Here is a 14,147-nt window from a genome sequence, read left to right as displayed (position 1 = left end):
GAGCTGAAATCAGTAGAGATAGTGTTGTTAAACTCATGGTGCTATAGCAGTGACCGTCAGGCTCAGAAACTACTTCTAATGAGCTTTGCTCAGTGGAATTTTCCATGTATTCTAACAAAAGATTTCTTCAAAACAAAATAGAAAAAACAGAAATTAATCAATTTTGAGCAGCTTGATTAAGTACTTGAAGAACGTGTCATTGGTGTTTGTGAAATATCAGACAAGCAAGCCAATTTCTCACCTTCCAGGAAATAAAATGCTGAAATTCGAAGAAAAAAGATACCGAGGCTTGTTTAACAATTCGAGCACAGTTCCCCTTCCTTTCCAAGCATTCTTGATATATTAATATAAAATATGGCTTTTTTTGGGCAGTTGGTTAAAAGTCTAAATTACTAGCTGACTTACACGTTGCTGCAGCAGATTTTACTGGTGATGTCATCACACACAATTCCATTATCTTTATAGTGACGGAATGACATCACTACTCCATGCATATGCGGCAAAAGTTACGGCCAGCCCTGTGAAGTACAGAATGTAGGGGCCTCGCAGTGTAGCTGGTTTAAAGAAGTAGCATTTTCACATTGCATAATAATGAGTACCAAAGCCAACTGGCTTTCCAGAGACCTGGGCTTCAATACAAAAGTAGCTCAAGAGTCTTTCTGATTGGGGATTTTTCTGGGCATCATGTCAGCAGCATTGCATCGACCACTCAACTGTTCAGGTCAACACCAAATTTTGATTATTGCTGGCCTGTGTAGCAGACCTCCACCCTACTTTAGGAAATGAAGTGTGCAAACCCAGGTAGCAGTTATGCTGAAATCTACCCTGCAAAATAAACTAGCCAGGTTCAGCAGCAAGGGAACTGGCATATATTATAAAAACGCTTGTAGTGGAAGCAGTTTTGCAAGTTTACATCGGGCATCAGTGGTATCATTCTAAATGAGCAAAGCATCATTATCCTGTAGTGAAGTGCAGTTGTGAAAGGTCTAAAAGTCTCAGCCAGACTCCTAGGGCGAGATGTGAGACAACTTTGCGACCGGGTTTTTGCCGCGATTTGACCCTCCGTGGCGAAAACCGGTCAGCGGGATCTTCGGGGTACCTTTTTGCGGCGACGCTTCCACGTACCACCGGGGAGAGGTGCGCCGACGTTCAACATCGCAAATTGTGTTTGCGATCGATTTTTGGCTCTCCCGGGACCCGTATTCTGCGCCCAGAATAGCGACAGGTCAAACCTGTCGATGCAACCCTGCCAGCAGCGGTAAGTATGAAGACCTGCAAAAAAGGCAAGTTAAAGGTTTTATTTTTTTTATTATTTTTCAGCGATTTAGTAGGTAAGGGTTTTGTGAATGTTTTTTTTGCAATTACCGCCCCCCCCCCCCACCCCAAGGTCTCTCTTGCAGCACTATCGGCCCCGAACTAAAGTTGCCAAAATTCATGGTTTGCGCTGCGAATCCTCGTGCAACGCTGATTTTTACCTCATGGTGCAGAATTAAAGGCCGAAAAGTGGGCTTAAAAACTGTAGCGCAACGAAAACAGTAATGCTGGCGTAAAACTACCGTTTTCGCTGAAAACCGAAAATCTAGCCCCTAGTCTGCAATCATGCAAAGATCAAGCTCCTGGATAGCTTTTGATCAAATCACTAAATGAATCACTGTGCAATGACAGATCACTTCAACTTTCAAAAGGGAAAGATTCAGGATATTTCTCTTCTCTCAAAACTATCTTTTAATTTGTTAAATAAAAAAAATCTTGCTCCAAATTCAATCAAACCTCATGTATGCTGAGCACAGTACTGCAGCAACCGCAACGTAAGGAGCCATAAGTACACTGGCCGTCTGACAAAGGGAAATGAAAATCGACAATTCCTCCAAGATCCCTGAAAAACCCCTTCGGAAGTGTTTGGAAGCTGGTGCATGGCTTAATATTAGGCGGAGTCATTAGACCAGAAAATTCCCAGGTTAAATCCCTGGTCTGCACCAAAGTAGCTGATCCGAGCTGGCAGCTGGAGTGTTCCAGTTCACCTCTCTGCCCCTGAATAAAAAGGGGGAAAAAGGAGTGGTTCTCACTCTTGTGCACGATCCAATGAACCTTGTTGGAAAATGCACCAGTATAAAAAGCTAAAGAGCAGTATTTTGTCCCAGTATGATATCCAGGAGTACTTCATATTTCTTGAATTTGCAAGCCATTTAAGCAGATAGTCTGCTGTAGTGGTTCGGCTATCCACAATGTTATTCTGGTCTGCAATGTAATTAACACAGGTTGAAAAATTATCCGCTGAAAGTTACAAATTGTGAGGGGAAGAAATCCATAATACACTCATGCTTTATGTTGTTATCAAACCAGCAAGTTTAAACTGAACATTTGTTTAGCTCCAATATAATCAAAAAGTTTCAAAGCTAAACGAAAAACTGCAATTCAGACTATTGTATTCTCTCACACGAAGTTGTTATTTTTTTTTATGAAAGCAAAGCTTGATGAAAAGTGAGAGTGAAAAAGGATCCTGTTGCTTCAGTTATTCCTCAGGAACATGATTACAAGTTGTTATAACTTTTGTAAAAAAAGGAAATGCACTGCTCAGAACAGACCAAATTAATTTCTTGATTGACAGGCTATAAAGTGGTGGTAGGTGGAATTCATAAAATCAAAAACAGGTTTACAGGGTGTGTGGGGCTGAGACAATCTGAACACTGCTTGCACAGAGATTGCACTTCCACTCACAAATACTAATATATATTTTTACTGACCATCCATTGACTGCTACAAACATGTTTGATGCAAATATGTGGAAGCTGGGACATTGAATAAACTTAAGACAGAAATAGACAGTTTTTTAAATGATAAGGGGATAAGTGGTTATGGGGAGCGGGCGGGGAAGTGGAGCTGAGTCCATGATCAGATCAGCCATGATCTTATTGAATGGCGGAGCAGGCTCGAGGGGCCGTATGGCCTACTCCTGTTCCTATTCCTTATGTTCTTATAAAGAAGCAATAGCACAATGCCAGTGAGAGAGGGAGAGCACAGCTCCCAAGACACTACATTATTAATCTCAACCATGGAATGCCATGGAAGAGAAACTGCAAATACATCACCACACCTTTGGTGGCATGTGCATTCATATTGGTGCTCCATTTCTATGACCTCAAGCAGACCATCAGAAAACCTCATCTTGATAGGTCTCGGCTCCTCCTGAGGCTGCTGTGCCATCTCATTTACCAGCCAACCATGGTTTAAATTGGGGGTGCAGCTGGCAGCAGCACTGCAAGGTAAATGCACTACGTCAATTACAAAGACGGTTATAATTTAGTAGACTATTTAAGTGGTCTAGATTCCAACAGCCAGTGAATAATTAGTTGCTGAGAAACTCATTTAGACAAACAAATGAATTTGTGCTTGCCAATGTGTACGGTAATCGTTACTCTGTTTAAGAATGGGTGTCAATTAGTTCCTATCCAGATTGGAACTATATTGGCACAGTGAAACAAAAGGCCAGTAGACACTTAAGTAAGATTGAAAAATGAGAGGTCAGCACAAAACACCATAAATAAATCATTCCACTCAGGGCATTCCACTAATCTGGGTTTACTCAAATATAGTAGAGAATAGGAATAAATCATTGTCTGGCATGCTGTGGGTTAGACTAAAATAACACTATCTCCACAAATTGTGTTTGCTAACTACAAGAAATCTTGGCTGGAATAGTAACACCAGAGAGTCATATATTCACCTGCACACCACATTGAGCAATTTCAATTCTAACTCTGGAAAACAACAAAGTTTTAAATTTGTGAATTGCGAACTTGATCTGACCCAAACAGTTTAAGTCAGGTTATTTGGAACATAGGAACAGGAGTTGGCCATTCAGCCCCGCGAACCTGTTCCACCATTCAATTAGAGCCTGCTTGATTGGTACCTCAACTCCATTTACCCGCCTTGGTTCCATAACCATTCATACTCTTACATAACAAAAATCTATCAATTTCAGTTTAGACATTTTGGGGAGAGAGTTCTAGATTTCCATTACTCTTCGTGTAAAGTGCTTCCTTAAAAAAAAATTGTTCCTGGGATGTGGGCATCACTGGCAAGGCCAGCATTTATTGCCCATCTCTAACTACCCTGGAGAAGGTGCTGGTGAACTGCTGCAGTCCGTGTAGTGAAGGTACTCCCACAGTGATGTTAGGCAGGGAGTTCCAGGATTTTGACCCAGCGAGAATGAAGGAACGGCAATATATTTCCAAGTGAGGATGGTGTTTGACTTGGGAGGGGAACTTAGAGGTGGTGGTGTTCCCATACGCCTGCTGCCCTTGTCCTTCTAGGTGGTAGAGGTCGCGGGTTTGGGAGATGCTGTGGAAGAAGCCTTGGCGAGTTTCTGCAGTGAATCTTGTAGAAGGTACACACTGCAACTATGGTGTGTCGATGAAGGGAGTGGATGTTTAATGTGGTGCCAGTCAAGCGGGCTGCTTTGTCTTGGATGGTGTCGAGCTTCTTGAGTGTTGTTGGAGCTGCACTCTACCAGGCAATTGGAGAGTATTCCATCATACACCTGACTTGTGCCCTGTGGATGGTGGAAAGGCTTTATGGAATTAAGAGGCATTGCTGGATCTGGTTCTGGAGAATGAGGTGGATCAGATAGATCAAGTTTCAGTAGGGGAACATTTAGGGAACAGTGATTATAGTATCATAAGGTTTAGGTTAGCTATGAAAAAGGACAAAGAGCCATCTAGAATCAAAATACTTAATCGGAGGAGGGCCAATTGGGTAGAGAACAGAGCTGGCCCAGGTGAATTGGAATCAAAGATTGGCAGGCAAAACTGTAATCGAACAATGGGCTGCCTTTAAAGAGATGGTTCGGGTACAGTCGAGGTACATTCCCACGAGGGGGAAAGGTAGGGCAACCAAAGCCAGAGCTTCCTGGATGATGAAAGAAATGGAGAGTAAGGTAAAGTAAAAAAAGGGGCATATGACAGATGTCAGGTTGAGAACACAAGTGAGACCCAAGTTGAGAACACAAGTGAGACTCAGGCTGAATACAGAAAGTTCAGAGGGCAAGTGAAAAAGGAAATAAGAGGGGCAAAGAGGGAGTATGAGAATAGATTGGTAGATAACATAAAAAGTCCAAAAAAGTCTTATATTGGCATATAAATAATAAATGGGTTGTAAGAGATGGGGTGGGGCTGATTAGGAACCAAAATGTAGACCTACACGTGGAGGCAGAGGGCATGGCTGAGGTACTAAATGAGTACTTTGCATCTGTCTTCACCAAGGAAGAAGATGCTGCCAAAGTCAGTGAAAGAGGAGGTAGTTGGGATATTGAATGGGATAAAAATTAATAGATGTGCCAAGAAAGGCTGGCTGCACTTAAAGTAAATAAGTCACCAGGATCAGATGAGATGCATCTTAGGATGCTGAGGGAAGTAAAGGTAGAAATTGGGGGGGGGTACTGGGTTACGGGCAAAGTCTGCAGGGTGGATAAGCAAACTGACCATGGCACTGTTGTACAGGAGACCATTCAAGTGTTTGTGGGGAGGGGTGGGGGCGGAAAAGAGTGAAAAGTCATGTTGTAGTGGTCGGGGACAGTATAGTCAGGGGGACAGATATTGATCTCTGCAGCCACGATCGGGAATTCCGAAGGCTGTGTTGCCTGCCACGGTTAAGGATATCTCCTCATGGCTGGAGAAGAATTTGGAGTAGGAGGGGGAGGATCCTGTTGTTGTGGTCCACATAGGAATGAGGTCCTGATGAGAGAGTTTGAGGAGCAAGTGTCCAAATTAAAATGTAGAACCTCAAAGATATTAATCTCTGGATTGTTACCTGAGCCATGTGCAAATTGGCATAGGGATAAACAGATGAGGAGGTTAAATGCGTAGCTCAAAGAGTGGTGTGGGGAGGAAGGGGTTTCAATTGATGGGGCACTGGCACCAGTACTGGGGAAAGATAGAGCTGGTCCGTTTCGATGGGTTCCACTTAAAATGGGCTGGGACCAATGTCCTGGCGAATCGAGTAACTAGGGCTGTAGATAGGGCTTTAAACTAAAAAGTATGGGGAAGGGGGCAGGTAAGGGGAAATTTAGAAACCTAAAGAAAAAAGTAAAGGCAATGGAGCAGTGTAGCTACTAGGGTAAAGATAAGCAGAGTGTGACAGCAAGGGATAGAGAGCTTAACGGTAATAGTACATCAGCGAATAAGGTGAAAGATGGGGAATAATGGTTAAAAGTTAAAATTAAAGGTTTGTTATCTGAATGCACGAAGCATTCATAAGAAGATAGACGAATTAGTGGCACAAATAGAGATAATTAGCTTTGATCTAATAGCCATTAGAGACACATGGTTGCAAGGTGACCAACTTCAGTACTAAATATTCCAGAGAACTTGACGTTTCCAAAAAATAGGCAGAATGGAAAAAGGGTGGGGGTAGCCCTGATAATAAAGGATGACATAAGTAGAGAGAAACGATCTTGGCTCGGAAGATCAGGAAGTAGAATCAGTATGGGTGGAGATAAGAAAAAACAAGGGGTGGAAAACACTGGTGGGAGTAGTTTATAGGACCCCAAATAGTAGCTATACCATTGGTTAGAGTATTAATCATCAAATAATAGGAGCTTGCAACAAAGGTAATACAATAATCGTGAGGGGCTTTAATCTTCATACAGACTGGGTAAATCAAATTGGCAAAGGTAGTCTGGAGGAGGAAACATAGAAACAGAGAAAATAGGTGCAGGAGTAGGCCATTCGGCCCTTCGAGCCTGCACCGCCATTCAATGAGTTCATGGCTGAACATGCAACTTCAGTACCCCATTCCTGCTTTCTCGCCATACCCCTTGATCCCCCTAGTAGGACTACATCTAACTCCTTTTTGAATATATTTAGTGAATTGGCCTCAACAACTTTCTGTGGTAGAGAATTCCACAGGTTCACCACTCTCTGGGTGAAGAGGTTTCTCCTCATCTCGGTCCTAAATGGCTTACCCCTTATCCTTAGACTGTGACCCCTGGTTCTGGACTTCCCCAACATTGGGAACATTCTTCCTGCATCTAACCTGTCTAAACCCGTCAGAATTTTAAACGTTTCTATGAGGTCCCCTCTCATTCTTCTGAACTCCAGTGAATACAAGCCCAGTTGATCCAGTCTTTCTTGATAGGTCAGTCCCGCCATCCCGGGAATCAGTCTGGTGAACCTTCGCTGCACTCCCTCAATAGCAAGAATGTCCTTCCTCAGGTTAGGAGACCAAAACTGTACACAATACTCCAGGTGTGGCCTCACCAAGGCCCTGTACAACTGTAGTAACACCTCCCTACCCCTGTACTCAAATCCCCTCGCTATGAAGGCCAACATGCCATTTGCTTTCTTAACCGCCTGCTGTACCTGCATGCCAACCTTCAATGACTGATGCACCATGACACCCAGGTCTCGTTGCACCTCCCCTTTTCCCAATCACCATTCAGATAATAGTCTGTCTCTCTGTTTTTACCACCAAAGTGGATAACCTCACATTTATCCACATTATACTTCATCTGCCATGCATTTGCCCACTCACCTAACCTATCCAAGTCACTCTGCAGCCTCATAGCATCCTCCTCGCAGCTCACACTGCCACCCAACTTAGTGTCATCCGCAAATTTGGAGATATTACATTTAATCCCCTCGTCTAAATCATTAATGTACAATGTAAACAGCTGGGGTCCCAGCACAGAACCTTGCGGTGCCCCACTAGTCACTGCCTGCCATTCTGAAAAGGACCCATTTACTCCTACTCTTTGCTTCCTGTCTGACAACCAGTTCTCAATCCACGTCACCACACTACCCCCAATCCCATGTGCTTTAACTTTGCACATTAATCTCTTGTGTGGGACCTTGTCGAAAGCCTTCTGAAAGTCCAAATACACCACATCAACTGGTTCTCCCTTGTCCACTCTACTGGAAACATCCTCAAAAAATTCCAGAAGATTTGTCAAGCATGATTTCCCTTTCACAAATCCATGCTGACTTGGACCTATCATGTCACCTCTTTCCAAATGCGCTGCTATGACATCCTTAATAATTGATTCCATCATTTTACCCCCCACCGATGTCAGGCTGACCTGTCTATAATTCCCTGTTTTCTCTCTCCCTCCTTTTTTAAAAAGCGGGGTTACATTGGCTACCCTCCACTCCATAGGAACTGATCCAGAGTCTATGGAATGTTGGAAAATAACTGTCAATGCATCCATTATTTCCAAGGCCACCTCCTTAAGTACTCTGGGATGCAGACCATCAGGCCCTGGGGATTTATCGGCCTTCAATCCCATCAATTTCTCCAACACAATTTCCCGACTAATAAGGATTTCCCTCAGTTCCTCCTTCTCACTAGACCCTCTGACCCCTTTTATATCCTGAAGGTTGTTTGTGTCCTCCTTCGTGAATACCGAACCAAAGTACTTGTTCAATTGGTCTGCCATTTCTTTGTTCCCTGTTATGACTTCCCCTGATTCTGACTGCAGGGGTCCTACGTTTGTCTTTACTAACCTTTTTCTCTTTACATATCTATAGAAGCTTTTGCAGTCCGTCTTAATGTTCCCTGCAAGCTTCCTCTCGTACTCTATTTTCCCTGCCCTAATCAAACCCTTTGTCCTCCTCTGCTGTTCATGGAATGCATTTGAGACAGTTTCCTAGAACAATGTGTCATGGAACACATGATTTTAGTTCTTATATTGTGTAAGGAGAAAGGGTTAAATTTAGTAATCTCATAGTAAAGGATCCTCTGGGGAAGAGTGATCATAATATGATATCATTTCACATTGGTTTCAGAATGAAATACTTCAGTACGAAACAAGTCTTAAACTTTACTATGGTATGAGGGGTGTGTTGGCTAAGGTAGACTGGGAAATTAGATTAAAAAGGTATGACTGTCGTTAAGCAGTGGCAAACATTTAAAGAAATATTGCAAGATTCTAAATTAATATACATTCCATTTAGAAATAAAAACTCCACGGGAAAGGTGATCCATTGGTGTATGTAAAAAGAGTAGCAAAAGTAAGCACTGGTCCCTTAGATGCTGAGTCATGAGAAATTATAATGGGGAATAAGGAAATGGCAGAGGCGTTAAACAGTGGAAGACACAAAAAGCATACCAAAAATAGTGGGGAACCAAGGGGCTAATAAGAGTGAGGAACTTAAAGTAATTAAGATCAGTAGTGAAAAACTACTTGTAAAACTAATGGCTAACAAATCTCCTGGATCCAATGGCCTATATCCTAGGGTTCTAAAAGAGGTGGCTACAGAGATGATGGATGGTTGTGATCTTCCAAAATTCCCTAGATTCTAGAATAGTCCCAGCAAATTGGAAGGTAGCAAATGTAACCCTGCTATTCAAGAAAGGAGGGAGAGAGAAAACAGGAAACTACAGGCCAGTTAGCCTGGCATCAGTCATCAGGAAAATACTGGAATCCATTTATAAGGAAGTGGTAACAGGGCACCTAAAAATCATTATATGCTTAGGCAGAGTCAACATAGTTTTATGAAAGGGAAATCGTGTTTAACAAGTCTATTAGAGTTTCTTGAGGATGTAACTAGCAGGGTAGATAAAAGGGAACAAGTGGATGCGGTATATTTGGATTTCCAAAAGGCATTCAATAAGGTGCCACATAAAAGGTTGCTCCACATGATAAGGACTCATGTGGTTGGGAGTAATACAATAGCATGGATAGAGGATTGGTTAACAGACAGAAAATAACAGAGAGTAGGGATAAATGGGTTATTTTCCGGTTGGCAGGCTGTAACTAGTGGGGTGCCACAAGGATCAGTGCTTGGGTCTCAGTTATTCACAATCTATATTAATGACATAGATGAAGGGACTGAGTGTAATGTATCCAGGTTTGCTGATGATACAAAGCGAGGTGGGAAAATAAGCTGTGAGGAGGACACAGAGCCTGCAAAGGAATATAGACACGTTAAGTGAGTGGGCAATTAAGGTTTCAGATGGAGTATAATGAGGGGAAATGTGAGGTTATTCACTTTGGTAGGAAGAATAGAAAAACAGAATATTTTTTAAATGGTGAGAAACTATTAAATGTTGGTGTTCCGAGAGATTTAAATGTCCTTGTACAGGAAACACAAAGTTAACATGCAGATACAGCCAGAAATTAGGAAGGCAAATGTCATATTGCAAGGGGGTTGGAGTACATGTACATGAGTAACAAAGTCTTGTATAGGGCTTTGGTGAGAGAACACCTGGACGACTGTGCATAGTTTTAGTCTCCTTATCTAAGGAAGGATATACTTGCCTTAGAGGCGGTGCAATGAAGGTTCACTAGATTGATTCCTGGGATGAGGAGATTGGGCCTTTACTCTCTGGAGTTTAGAAGAATGAAGAATAATCTCGTTGAAACATACCAAGATTTTGAGGGGGATTGACAGGATAGGTGCTGAGAGATTGTTTCCCCTGGCTGGAGAGTCGAGAACGAGGGGGATAGCCTCAGGATAATGGGTTAGCCTTATAAGACTGAGATGGGGAAGAATTTTTTCACTCACAATGTGGTGAATCTTTGGAATTCTCTACCCCAAAGGGCTGCAGATGCAAAATTGCTGAGTATATTCAAGACTGAGATAGATAGATTTTTGGACTCAGGAGGAATCAAGGAATATGGGGATCAGGCAGGAAAGTGGCCTTGCAGTCAAAAATGAGTCATGATCTTATTGAATGGCAGAGCAGGCTCGAAGGGCTGCATGGCCTACTCCTGCTCCTAGTTCTTATGTTCTTAAATTGCCCTACTCCAGATGGCCTCGTCAATGATCAGGAATAGAGGCCATGGATGAAATTCCAGTGTGAAACCTACGCAGTTAGAAACACTGCTGTCATTTGTAGGGAGAAGGACAGCGTGAATGTTGGGGAATACACAATAGGATTGGAGAGTCCGGCGAACTGTGTTTTCGGAGGTTAGAGATAGAGAGTGGGGAGGCTATGAACGGATTTAAGCACAAGAATGAGAATTTTAAATTTGAGATGTCAGGTGATTGAGAGCCTGTGTAGGTCAATGATGACAGGAAAGATGGGTGAGCAGAACAGTATATGAACAAGAGAGTTGTGGAAGAGCTGAAGATTACGAAGGGTGGAAAATGTGAGGCAGGCCAGGAGAGCATTGGAATAGTCGAGGCTGGAGGTGACAAAGAAAGAAAGACTTGTAGTTATATAGCGTCTTTCACGACCACTGGACGTCTCAAAGTGTTTTACAGCCAATGAAGTACTTTTGGAGTGCAGTCACTGTTGTAGTGTAGGATGGTATGGATGTGGGTTCCAGCAGCAGTTGGGCTGGGGTAAGGGTGAAAGCAGGCAATGTTACAGAGGTGGAAGTAGGTGGTGTTTCTGATGAAGAGGATATGGGGTCAGAAACTCAGCTCAGGGTTGAATAGGATGGTGCTTGAGCCTGAGACACTGACCAGGAGGAGGATGGAATTGGTGGCAAGGATCGCTTCACACTTTCTAGTGTTTAGCTGGAAGAAGCTGCAGCTCATCCAAGACAAGCAGTTTAACAACACAAAAGCAGTGGGAGGGCAGAGACAGGTGGACATAAGAACATAAGAACATAAGAACATAAGAACATAAGAACATAAGAAATAGGAGCAGGAGTAGGCCATACGGTCCCTCGAGCCTGCTCTGCCATTCAATCAGATCATGGCTGATCTGATCATGGACTCGGCTCCACTTCCCAGCCCGCTCCCCATAACCCCTCATCGTTTAAGAAACTGTCTATTTCTGTCTTAAATTTCTTCAATGTCCCAGCTTCCACAGCAGCGAATTCCAGAGATTCACCACCCTCAGAGAAGAAATTTCTCCTCATCTTTGTTTTAAATGGGCGGCCCCTTATTCTAAGATCAGGCCCTCTAGTTCTAGTCTCCCCCATCAGTGGAAACATCCTCTCTGCATCCAGTTTGTCAAGCCCCCGCATAATCTTATAACTTTTGATAAGATCACCTCTCATTCTTCTGAATTCCAATGAGAAGAGGCCCAACCTACTCAACCTTTCCTCATAAGTCAACCCCCTCATCTCCGGAATCAACCTTGTGAGCCTTCTCTGAACTGCCTCCAAAGCAAGTATATCCTTTTGGAAATTTAGAAACCAAAACTGCATGCAGTATTCCAGGTGTGGCTTCACCAATACCCTGTATAGCTGTAGCAAGACTTCCCTGCTTTTATACTTCATCCCCTTTGCAATAAAGGCCAAGATTCCATTGGCCTTCCTGGTCACTTGCTGTACCTGCATACTATTCTTTTGTCTTTCATGCACAAGTAACCCCAGGTCCTGCTCTACTGCAGCACTATGCAATCTTTCTCCATTTAAATAATAACTTGTTCTTTGATGTTTTTTCTGCCAAAGTGCATGACCTCACACTTTCCAACATTATACTCCATCTGCCAAATTTTTGCCCACTCACTTAGTCTGTCTATGTCCTTTTGCAGATTTTTTGCGTCCTCCTCACACACTGCTTTTCCTCCCATCTTTGTATCGTCAGCAGACTTGGCTACGTTACACTCGGTCCCTTCTTCCAAGCCATTAATATAGATTGTAAATAGTTGGGGTCCCAGCACGGATCCCTGCAGCACCCCTCTAGTTACTGACTGCCAACCAGAGAATGAACCATTTATCGTAACTCTCGGTTTTCTGTTGGTTAGCCAATCCTCTATCCATGCTAATATATTACCCCCAACCCCGTGAACTTTTATCTTGTGCAGTAACCTTTTATGTGGCACCTTGTCAAATGCCTTCTGGAAGTCCAAATGCACCACATCCACTGGTTCCCCTTTATCCACCCTGTTCATTACATCCTCAAAGAATTCCAGCAAATTTGTCAAACATGACTTCCCCTTCATAAATCCATGCTGACTCTGCCTGACCGAATGCTGTTTTTCCAAATGTCCTGCTACTGCTTCTTTAATAATGGACTCCAACATTTTCCCAAGCAGATGTTAGGCTAACTGGTGGATAGTTTCCTACTTTTTGTCTGCCTCCTTTTTTAAATAGGGGTGTTACATTTGAAGTTTTCCAAGCTGCTGGGACCTCTCCAGAATCCAGGGAATTTTGGTAAATTACAACCAATGCATCTACAATCCCTGCTGCTACTTCTCTTAAGACCCTAGGATGCAAGCCATCAGGTGCAGGGGATTTATCTGCCTTTAGTCCCATTATCTTACTGAGTAGCACCTCCTTAGTGATTGTGATTCTGTTACGTTCCTCCCCCCCATTGGCATTGTCAGCATGTAGAAGCTGACCACATGTCTGCAGATGCTGTTGCAAAGGAGGTATGTAGTTGAGATGGGGGGGGCAAGGATAAATCCTTGGAGGACTCTGGAGTTAATGATGAAGGAATGGGAAGCAGAGTCATGTCTGGAGAAGCTCTGGCTGCAATCGGATAGGTAAGAGTGGACACAAGCAAAGGAGTCCCAATGAGCAGGACACTGCAGGAGAAGTGCTGAAGGAGGATTTCATGGTCAACTGTGCCAAGGGCTAGAGAGAGTTCAAGGAGGATGAGGAGGGATAATGCACAAGTTACAGTGGATTTTATTCGCGACTTTAGTTGGGGCTGTTTCTGTGCTGTACCTGGGTGGAAACCTGATTGAAGAGATGCAAAAAGGGAGCTGTGTGAAAGATGGGCACAGATCTGGGAGATGAGAACATCTTCAAGGACTTTTGGAGAGGGAGAGGGAGAGGGATTGGACAGTGGTTTGCAAGAACAGAGGTGTACAAGGAGAAGGATAACAAAAGGGAATACAAAGAGATTAGGAAAGAAGTCAAAAGAACTATTCAGAAGGCAAAGTGGAACTATGAAATTATACTAGCAAAGAATATAAAAAGAATTGGTAGTCTACAGGCACATAAATAACAAAAGGAAAATCAGCACAGGAACAGAGCCACTAAAAGATGCACAAGATAAATTCATAGGTAATGACAGCGAAATGGTAGAAATATTGAATAATGACTTTGACTCAGTATTTACCAGGGAGACTAACAAGATGGAAATTAGATTAGAAGAAATCAGAAAAGATATAAAGACATTTAATATAGAAAGTGTGTCGGGGGGTGGAGGGGTAGATAATTCATCAACCAACCAAACTTAGAGAATAAAACTCCAGGTCCGGATGGATTGCATCCGCGCATATTTAAATAAGTTAGGCATGAG

At 43.0% G+C, this 14,147-nt stretch overlaps 1 protein-coding gene across 7 annotated transcripts in view; it reads right to left on the bottom strand.

The window, feature by feature from the left end:
* arid1b (AT-rich interactive domain 1B) overlaps nucleotides 1-14,147 on the bottom strand; it is a 646,010-nt gene that overhangs the window by 504,400 nt on the left and 127,463 nt on the right. The window lies entirely within an intron of this gene.

Source organism: Pristiophorus japonicus, chromosome 9 (genome assembly GCF_044704955.1).
Source record: "Pristiophorus japonicus isolate sPriJap1 chromosome 9, sPriJap1.hap1, whole genome shotgun sequence".
Taxonomy (NCBI): Eukaryota; Metazoa; Chordata; class Chondrichthyes; family Pristiophoridae; genus Pristiophorus; species Pristiophorus japonicus.
Note: the sequence above shows the minus strand (reverse complement) of the source record. Positions and strands in the feature narration are given on the sequence as shown.